Source organism: Crocuta crocuta, unplaced genomic scaffold (genome assembly GCF_008692635.1).
Source record: "Crocuta crocuta isolate KB4526 unplaced genomic scaffold, BGI_CrCroc_1.0 scaffold698, whole genome shotgun sequence".
NCBI classification, from domain to species: domain Eukaryota; kingdom Metazoa; phylum Chordata; class Mammalia; order Carnivora; family Hyaenidae; genus Crocuta; species Crocuta crocuta.
The window spans coordinates 2,074,045-2,085,013 of record NW_027530855.1 but is presented as its reverse complement, the minus strand read 5'-3'; the positions used below and the strand labels follow the sequence as shown (position 1 = coordinate 2,085,013).

At 47.2% G+C, this 10,969-nt stretch overlaps 1 long non-coding RNA gene across 1 annotated transcript; it reads right to left on the bottom strand.

Moving 5' to 3' along the window:
* Window positions 1–1,232: 1,232 nt before the first annotated feature.
* LOC144235930 (uncharacterized) lies at window positions 1,233–8,629 on the bottom strand. Its single transcript, XR_013336363.1, has 3 exons — window positions 8,464–8,629; window positions 7,294–7,431; window positions 1,233–1,792 (listed from the first exon to the last, which is right to left on the bottom strand). It is a non-coding gene; the product is annotated as an uncharacterized LOC144235930 (long non-coding RNA).
* Window positions 8,630–10,969: the final 2,340 nt, after the last annotated feature.

Sequence of the window (10,969 nt, the reverse complement as noted above, 5' to 3'; positions counted from 1 at the left end):
AGGGGAGGAAGAGAGGGACCCTGAGGACCCGAGTCCTAGCGGCCCCACTCAGGCATTCCAGAGGTCTCTGATCACAGTCCTTGGGCCTCTCTGTGCCTCGGCTTCCCCTCCTATAAAAGGCAGAAAACCAGCACTGCCTAAGTCCTTCTCCGGCTCTCCCAAAACTACACAGTGTCACAATGCTTGCACTTCTCGGAGGTGACAAACAATGTCAGTGGAAACTACTTCCTACAGGGGAGCAATTTCTGTTTACATATGTGATGCCCACCCCCTGCGGAATTACCGGCCGCCCTGTGGCCTGGCTGGGTTATCAGGAGAATGTCACAAGGTATGGTTTCCACCCTCTGCCAAGGGAACAGATTTGCTGCCTGCTCTGAGGACAAATCCTTTATCACAGGTAAGCCCTGGCATGGGTTCTTGAAGGAAAAAATTTAAAAAATGGAGGGGGTGGCTGGCTCTAAATCAGAGCCTGAGAAGCAGGGTTAAGCAATTAAAGCAAAACAACCTGGTTATGAGCTATGGAGGGATGGGTCAATGTGAAGCCTCTATATTCTCCTTAATCTCTGCCCCGGAAGGAAACAAATGAATAGAATCATGTTCTAGTAAAAGTAGAAGCATAGGAAGAATTGGTGACAAAATGTCCCTGGTACACTTAAGCCACAAAATGAACTAGGCATCTGGGCATGGAAGAGCGTTGCTGGAGGAAGCCAGGAAAAACCAGGGCGAACAGTGTGTGTCCCTTTCGCACACCCATGCCACCTGCTACGAAGGGGGCCGGGTTTCCCCTTGTGGAGCCCCAAGATGATGACCAGGAGGAAAGGGGTGTAGCTGTGGGGCTCTCTCACGGATGCCTGGAACTCCTCAGCAGCTGTCCCCATAGCAGAGAGAAGCGGCCCCCTGAAAAGGTGGGGTTTGAGGGTCCTTTAGTCCCACCCACCCGCCGCCAGGTACACCTGTCTTTCCTCCTCACCACGTCTCCCAGCGCCACCCCTCACGTGCATCAACGACTCGGGGGGGAAAGCCAAACAGACCTTGGAGGAAGACAGATGAAGCTTTAGGAAATCAAGAGCCTGACCAGACAATGTGGGTTCATCAATATGTTTCTCCACTACTCAGGAATGAGCTAGACTAACTTATTTCAGAGCGTGGGGCTAGAAAGGAGCTGGACCTGGGGAAAATGAGCAAGAACTCGGGGCGGGGGGGGGGCGTAAATGAGGGGATGAAATCCACCCAGAGGTGTATGTTTTTTATTAGTGTCTCCAAAGGAAGGAAGCAAATTCATCTACAGAATCCGCCTCTTAACCTTCAACCTAACAGGTTGTACTTGTTACCTTGACCGTGTGGTCCACCCAGCGCACCTTGGCCCACAGCACGGCCTGCGTGATACACACAAGGTATTGACTGCTGTGCTAGGAAGGAAGAAAAATGACCCACCTCTGCTCCTCCTGCCTCCACCCAGAGCACATTTTTTATGGCTCGCATGCAGTCAGTTCACATCTACGTCAGAAAGCCTGAGGCAAACTATTCACTGAACACTCTGGGTTCGAAACCTTGGTTCTAAAAATTCCCGGCTCAATTCTGGATCACAACATTTTCCCTGTAATTGAACTTTCTCAGGACGCCTGGGTGGCTCAGTTGGTTGAGCGTCTGACTTCAGCTCAGCTCACGATCTTGTGGTTTGTGGGCTTGAGCCCCACTTCGGGCCCTGTGCTGACAGCTTGGAGCCTGGAGCCTTCTTTGGATTCTGTGTCTCCCTCTCCTGCGCGCGCTCTCTCTCTCTCTCTTTCTTCCTCTGAAAAATAAACATTTAAAAAAATTAATTGAGGGGCGCCTGGGTGGCTCGGTCAGTGAAGCATCGACTTTGGCCCAGGTCATGATATTGTGGTTTGTGAGTTCGAGCCCCATCGCAGGCTCTGTGCTGACAGCTCAGAGCCTGGAGCCTGTTTCTGTTCCTGTGTCTCCCTCCCTCTCTGCCCCTGCCCTGCTCTCCCTCTGTCTCTCTCTCTTTCTCAAAAATAAAAATAAACGTTAAAAAAATTTTTTTAATTAATTGAACTTTCTCTCCTACAAATTCCCACTCTAAAAGGTGCTATTTCTATCACGTGTCTCAGAGAAAAGGAGTCAGGCCACCGGATGGACAAAAGTGTGTGTTGGGTTCATATCCCCCACAGACTTCACGTGGTCTCCTTTGCCAGGTTAGCGCCCATATCCCAGGACTAAATAAATAATAGAAGTAACAACATTTGGATAAGTCCTAAGCCTAGAATACTGAGTGCATACACACACACACACACACACACACACACACACACACACACACTTAAACCTCTTTTTCCAGAAAAGAACATGATAATAAAGACAGGTATTTCAAGAAAACTATCCCGGCAACCTTGCAGCCTTAGGTTATAAAATGAATCAGGAATGTAAACTGGAAGTGCGATTGCCTCTGAGAGGTATGTTTTACAACCAAACACTTTGTCTTGTCATCCATTCCTGTCCCCAAGTTAGATAGACACGAGGTGCTCTGGAAAGCACGGAATTCCGGAAGCTTTGGACAAGGCTGGCCTGGATTCTAATCCCAGATGTGATCATTATAATTGTGTTCCCTTGGGCAAAAACCTCGAAGACCTTCCGTCTCCACAATTGTGAAACAAGGATAGCAATGTCTACAATTAAGCTATAAGGCTAAATAAATGGTTGCTGTTGGGATGATAATGTTAATTATCACTATCATCATTAACAGCATCACTGTTAGCTATGACACGCTTTCAAATGAGAGAAAAGGAGGGTCGCAATTGAGACCGTAAGGAAATGGCATAGAAAACAGGATCTCTTCTCAGAGCTTGGACTTGCTTCCGTTCATTTTAATCTCTCGGAAATCAACCGCAGGATTGGAGGACGGAGCGCCTCATAAAGAATGTTAATAAACAGAACTCTAATTTCAAAATTCACACAAATTAGACCAAAAAATGCAAAAAGACATAGAAATACAGAGGATCTCCCTTAGTCAATGCTGCCAAAAATGCTATTATGTATTCACCCAACTGGAGTTCCTTCTAACAAACTGCCACTGAGCATATGGCTACCTTGGGCATTTTTTCATTATCCCAGAGTGTGTCTACAGTCCCATGTCGGTAAACTCCATCTGTATCTCTGTCAATGGAAGAAATTTCCATCAGGAAATATCAGCAGGAATCAGGGGAAAGACCTTTCCAATTTACTGAGATCGAAGGAAGTGACTGCAGGGTTCCCCTCTCCCGCCTCCTCTTTTCCCCAACCCCAGCCAAAAAACGTCTTGTTTTCTTTCCCAAAGATTATCCCATCACCCTCCACGGCCTGCTCAGGGGGAGTCTCTGGACGCTCCCCAGGCACATGGCGCTCCACATGACGGACAAGCTGTATTCTGGGTCACCGAGGCCCTTCCACTCCCACGTGACGGGAAGAAAGGGCAGAGCAGGTGAAAATGGACGCCTCCGCCTCGTGGAAACTGACCCCAAGGGAATGCACGAGAAACGGCTCTGCGTGTTTAGTTGTTGAGGCTGGTGTCGTTTTCACCTCTTCATTCTGCACAGCACCCATCGGGGAAAAAAATCGGGGCAGGTCTGAACATCAAAGGCAGCGCGATGGCTATGCCTCTGCGGGCAGGCGGGCAGGCATGCTCCGGGGTGGGCTCCGGGACCAGACAGGGGGGCGGAGGGGGTATGAGAGAGGTAACTATGACGACACTTCTTGAGGTCCCTCCGGTGTGCGTCATAGTCTGCCCACTGATATTTCGGCTGCATGTTGTACGGCGTGACCCTTCCTCCCACGCTGCTTCCTCTAATAATGTAACTATGGACTTAAACAACCAGCATGTCAGCCGACTACCTTAAAGTCTAGTATTGAATAGGCGGTACTTTGAGAAAATAGACTTAGGATGCAGAACTGCCTCCCTCCCGGCTCCCCTCACTCTCTATCCACTGAACACGGGGAGAGGGGGACTGAGGCGAAATGAATTGTATATTGACATTTCCAGAGATGGTTTCTCTGTATACACATATGTCAATTTATATGATGTATTTATTTTAAAATTTACATACACATGGATTTATATGAAGGATCTACTTAAGACCCCAATTAACCATGTCAGCATTAGAGCTTTCCATCCACCTGAGAAAAATGCTGTGGAAAAACTCTCACCATTTTAACAACGCCATTAATAACCCAGGCCTCATTTGGGTGGCATTGGCGAAGAGAGTCTCATTGATTGAAGGCCCTCCAACCAATTATCTTTGGACTTCATAGGACCCATAAGTAGGTGAAAACTGATTGCACTTCTCCTGGAGCCAATACAATGGAAAGAAAGATACTTGGAGTTGGCTTTTGCAAGCTTATGTAGTTGAAAAATATGGAGCCCAGAGACAAAGTGACCTAGTCAGTGACAGTGGGGGCGGATGTATCCACATCTGTAAGTTACCAGCAGCAAATAACGTCACAGGTGTCAGCCCCCACTATGGCAGCCTTTAGCCTATGAACGGGGAGGAGGGTAGGAAGAACACCAAGCCAAGCCACACCGAAGATGCAGCTCAGCCTGCACAGAGGCATAGACTGGAACCCTGACTCATCACTGTCCTGGCCCAAAGCAGAGCATATTTTTCCTCATTCCCTCAGTCATTTTGGCTGAATAACATGAAATCAGTCACTCTACCTACCCAGATACCCATCTATGTATCTGCACGATCTGCAAGATGAGAGATATAAATGCATTTCATTTTTATTTGCTCAAATCCTGCTCCCATTCTGAGGTCCGGCTGTCCTGTTTAGGAAATAACTTCTCCTTCCTCTGAACAACCACAGTACCCTCTGCCTACAGCCTATGATACATGAATCTATCTTTCTATCTTATGTTACATATTCATGTCTTACTTCCGTCTGTAGAATATACCATTTCTTGAGGATAAAGATCTGTATTCCTTCTCTCTGTCTCTCTCTCTCTCCACAGCACCTAATTTTGTTTATCTAGAAGGTGCCCAGTAAATGGTGAACGACTGATGGATGAATAAATAATTTAGACTAAGTAAATACAAGGCTTCACTTGTAATATAGAAAAACCTGTGTTCCGTTCATGCAGGTAAGATGTGCGGTACGATAGAGAGAACTTGGCCGGGGCGTGCGTGGAAAAACAAATATCAGGAGCTCAGAGAGAACAAACTGCAAAATTCCAAGCTCTCTTCTATCTGCAGATTCCCCTTCTCCTGAAATTACTTCTTGCCACAATGATATAGGGTTCACACTGCTCACTGGGATACACAATCCATCTTTCAGAAGCCCATAGTCACAGGAAAAAGGGGAGAGGAGGAAAAACAATTCCCAAGTACATTTCCCCATTGGTTTTGATCCCCAGCCAAGGCCTTCCACCTGCAGAGATCTCCTAACTATCACATTCCTACTGCTCTGGCCGATAACGAAGATAATTGTTTCATCCACTTTGTCAAAGCTGAAATGAAAAGAGAGCAAAGCAAAATGATGCCGTCGTAAATCACAGGGCTGAGACAGGAAAAGAGGGACAAGATAGCGACTTCATTAAGGGTTATGTATTGTGCCATTAAGTTGGCGGGGGGTCACCTTTCATGTCACACTGGCCTCTGTGATGCATTGCCAGCTCTTCTTTCCAATAAAATTAAACGGAGATGTAAAACTGATTAGGGCCATGTTTGCTTCAGCCCGTGGCAAAGGGAATGGTACAGGGAATAATTGATATAAGATTGCAACTGATGCATAATGGCAGCAATTTCTCTTCCTGGTCATTTCATTGCTGACCTTGCCCATTAAAATAAGCCCAGCTGCCTCAGAGAAAGAGACACTTCATTTCCCATCACCCGACAATCCTACGGCAGCCCCCCGTCCCCCTGACCGCTGGCCCTCACCAAAACAACAGAACTAGAAATACTGCGAGCTGGAGTTTGGGGGGAGTAGCTGGTTCTCATGGTTATGCATCGTGGAGCCTCAATGCCAATGTTAGCATTGGTCTGAACTCCTTGACTTCCCAATGGGCGACAGACGATTCTCCATCAGCTTTTAGACACTGCCATGCTGAAAAACGGATTATTGGCCTGCTTGGTCTGAGCCTCGGACTAACAACACCGGGAACTCCTCTGTGTGTTCTCGGTCATTGCTGAGATATGGAAGCTGCTGTAGACCTAAGAGGGACTGACTTTATCCTCACAATCCCAAATTCTGCCTTAACAATGTTTTATGAACTCAACAATGTAGACAACCTCCGTGGGACCCATTGTTCAGTCAACAAACAATTACTGGGGTCCATTAGGCACCAAGCACTGTGCTATAACGTTGAGAATAGGGTGGTGAGCCAGGCAGCCATGCCTCTGCCTTCACAGCGCTCACAGTCAGCTGGTACTTTCCAATGGACTAATAGCCATAGTTCCCATTGGGTTGAACGTTTACTATGAGCAAAGCGTGTTCTGTGTAATTTACATCTATTAACCCACTTAATCTTTGTAACAACAAGAGAATGGTTTTTACTTGATCTCTGTTTTACAGATGAGGAAACGAAGGAAGACAGAAACTATGTCCTTTGCCCTGAGGCACATGAGGCCTAAGTACTGGAAGCAGGATTTCAGATGCTATGAGCTGAAGTCGGGAACAAAGCCTGAAGGAAAATATCTTCTATTTTCTGTTTTTTCTCTGTCCTCTCCCACCCCTATCAAGTCTCTGAGGTATTTTATTCAGCCTTTGAGAAGAAAACATATGTCTTTATCAAACGGAACTCCATGCGAGGTTTCTGTTATCCTATAGATCAGGGAATTTCCAATGGGAAAATGCCATTTCTATCCCAGGTATAAGCATTTTATATCATGTGATCTAGGCTCTTATAGAGTTTTCTTTCTCTTTATTTCGCTTGCTGTCTGAGGTTGGGATGTTATGGTATGTATAGGAAAATGGGCAATGCTTATCTACCCAGCACTCAAGCTCTATATCCGAATCTACTGTTGGCATCAAGAGGATGTCAAGTAGTAGAGAAAAAAATACTGGCAAACGGGGCATCCAACAACTTTGGCCATGGCTGTGATCTTCCCGGCGTTACTGGCTCTGCCTCCATGTTCTCAGCCTCGCAGAAGGAGAGGGGACAGCAGGAGTCTATGATCCTCTTGCCATCGTCTTGAGAAATCCCGGCAGTGAAATGCACATGTCAATATGACTTCATTTTCGTATTCACTATACATGTGTGACCTCATTGTCCCAGTGACCTCCCCAACCAGGGAAGGAAGACCTATTTTTCCCAGACTCACTTACCAGACTTTTGCAACCTTGATCTCTCTGTTTATCTGTCTGTCTGTCTGTCTGTCTTACACCACTTCCTCAACTCTGATGGAGTCCAGGGATTACAGCAACGCTGAGTGGGAAGACTGAAAATGACAAACAACAGACCCTCTGCCAAAAGAAAAAAAAAAAAAGAAAAAGTGATTAGACCAGAAATTGCCTAAGTTAAACCAGACTAGTTCCACCTACCACATCTAACCATGACCCTGCCCCTCAGGAAGGAGGCAAAGGCTTTGTAGAAAGGAAGACGGGGACTGTGCACATTTCCCGCTTGATGACTCACACACTGTGGAACGAGAGACCCCAGCCACCCACCCACAGACAACAGATGAAAAACACACGCTAAGCAAGTAGAGGCCTCCTCCTCCTCAACCTCTCCTGCCCACCACCTCTGTCTCCTGTGCCGGATCCCAAGTCCCTGTGCCGGGTAGCCCAATCGTCAACTTTGTCAACGTAGGAGTGAGGAAAGCAAGACATGGCGGCTGCAGCGATGGGATGCCACTGGATGTGAACTTCCCCGTATTCCACACCCAGAGACAAGGAGGGGAACACCTCTTCTTCACCCCAACCACTTTAGTAAATAATTTTTCATTTACATGGCATGTCAAGGCTTACACAACACTGCCGTCATTAATGAGGGATAATCCCTAAGACACTTTCATGAGGTGAGTGTTGTGATCCCCCCACTTTTCAAACAAGAAACCCCAGGCTCAGGAGGTCCTGAGGCCGCACGGCACTGAGGTCACAGAGCTGCCCTGCAGGGCTGGATGATTTGCCTCCAGATGAAGAGAATTCCCATGACTCCACGGGAGAAAAAGCAAATTTGCCGAAACACAGTTTGCGTGGTAGCAATCATGTCACATCCGTCTCCCTGACCCGGTAAATGGCCAAGGAGACGGGTAAGAGACTCGGCCTCCCACCCCCACCCCACACCCGGCTTTAATGTTCTCAGGAAGCTGGAACATGGCTCTCCTACCTTCTGCATGGGCTGGCGGGACCCACCTGAGGCACACCGTATGGTAATGCCCACAGCCGGAAGCTGCTGAGGGCCACTGGCTTACATTGCTCCTTTAGAAGAAGTAAGATGAGTGGGAGACACCGATTGTTAAGATTCTTCATTAAGGAAATGGTAATTTTCCTTACCTTGAAGTGGGTCCTGCACAGAGCAGACCGGGATTGGGCTCACTGCCTCACCTTTCATGGAATGGTGGTGTCAAAGGATAGTGGCTTGGCCAGTCCAGTCGATACTTGTGTGAACAAAGGGTGGTCTCGTGACCAAAAAAAAAAAAAGTTCAAGGAAGAAATTGCCTAAAATTGGAGAATTCATCTGAACAAAACAGATGGGAGCCTCATGACAAGCAATGTCTTAAAGGAAACAGACTTCTATTATTCAGTCAACAAACACAAGCTTTAGCTCCTAGCAATGTACTAAGGCTGGAGGGAATGGAAAGATGAACGAGATGCTCCTCTTGCCCTGACAGAGTCCTACTCAGTGTTCCTCGACACCTTCCAGGAGAGAGTTACTGTACCTCCGTCTTGAGCAGACGCCTACCCCATGCCTCCTTGTGAAAGCTGGAGCCGGAAAGAGTGCAGAGAAACAAACCAGATTCTTCACAAGGCCCTTCTCACCAATATTCCCTGAGCCAACATGGCGCCCAACCCCTGCAAACCACCTGAGAGTGCCTTCTCCTGGGGCCTTATTTAATTTGCCTACAATGATGGTGATCCATCAGACCAGACTACTGTGCCAGAATTCAGGCACTGCATTAGCCAGCTGTGTGCTGTCCACAGGCCACCTCCCCTCCCAGCCCTCAGTTTCTCCTCAGGGCCAGACCTCCATCAAGTGTTTCTGGTTATGTTCCCTGTTGCCCTAAGATTCTATTGAGGCCTAACAACATCCACCATGGCTTGTGAGGAGGCTGAGGGGTGGGCTCCAAACCTCCCACTCAGTCCGAACAGACAGCCCTACTTACCTCTGTTCATCACACTGGGTAAGCCGCAGCTTGCATTTGGAGAAAGGGATTTTTTTGGTAAAACTGAAACAACTTTTGAAAACCACTGAGGAGATTATCTGAGGTACTTTCCAGAACCTGTATCTTGTGACACAATCATTTTCTGTGATTAAAGGTCGACTCATCTAGGATTCATTCTAATGGCCAATAAGAGCTCTCCAAACTTCCCTTTTACCTCCTTCCTGGGAGTGTCCTTCAGGGAGAACAACAGAGTCAAGCCTTTCAGTCTCCCGGCCATATAATTAATGACTATTTACCCATTTGGCAAATATTTACTAAACAACTACTATGTGCCGAGCCTTGCGCCAGCTAATGAGTTAGCTCCCTCCCGGGCATCAGGTGGTGTGGAAACTCCCCACAGTCTGGGCTTCGGGTCAGACTGACCTGGGCACCAGCTCTGGCTCATTATCGGTGTAACCGCAGGAAGTGGCTCAACTCTTTCCGAGCTGTAGTGTCTATAAAAATAATGTTGTGACATTATTGCTAAAAGTACAGCGTAGTCTGTGTGAAAACATCTAACACATAGCAAGTGCTCACAGAATGTCCATGATTAGTACTTTCATGGAGTTGAATGGCTCATTCTCTCACCAGAACTCCTCAGTGCTCCATAAACTGGCCTCTGATGCCAAAGGTAGCCTTCCACTCCATCCTTTTCCTTCCACCAGAGGGATCTTGCTCCATCCCCTGAATTCCTATTCATGCTTTAAGGCAAAATTCAAATGCCATCTTCCCCGTGAAGACTTTCTTAATTCTCAGAAGCAGAAGGAAATTTCCATATCCCCAGTGCGTACTTCCATTTTCCCAAGGCAGCACTTAATGCCTTGTATTCATTCATCATTCAACAAATATTTGTCCAGTGACTACCAGGTGCCAACCCTGTCCCAGGTTCTGTGTTGTGTGTCCTTCTCTACACCCAGAGAATTTGGGGGATCAGGATCCTTAAATCATTCAGTGCCCCAAGGGGCTTATCCAAGGTGCTTCATATGAGGTTTCTCTAAGAATGTGTAACAGGTGACTCTGTAGCTATGCTTAAATCTCTAGATGGACAAGAGTGGAGGTCCAAGAGGCTTCCTCAGACTGTGTGCCGAGAATCCACAAAGACAGGCTGACAGAATCTTGGGTGGACTCTCCCAATCTGTCTGCTGCCTTATGCCAGTCCTCAGCTCCATGCTCTCTCTCTACTACATGTATCTGCTGTTAGAAACCAAGGCCAGGGGCGCCTGGGTGGCTTAGTCTGTTAAGTGTCCGACTTTCGCTTAGGTCATGATCTTGCAGTTCGTGGGTTCGGGCCCCGCGTCGGGNCCTCCCCTGCTCACACTGTCTCTCTCCTAGAAATAAATAAGACATTAAAAAAAAAGAAAGAAAGAAAGAAACCAAGGCCAAAAAAAAAAAAAAGGGAAAGCATAGAAGAGAAAAGAAGACATAAAGAAGACATGGTTGTATTGTAAAAGCTAATAAAATGCTTAAAGTTGGAAATTCAACAAACTGCTAGAGGCCTATGGAGACTTAGAGAACCCTGGGAAAATGTCACGTACACACACACACCTGGGCCCTGCGACCACTTCAGCCGCTCGGATCAGGCCCATGGAGAAGCCCCCAGGAATGGCTGTGGCTCCAGACTTTTTCCAAGAGGGTAT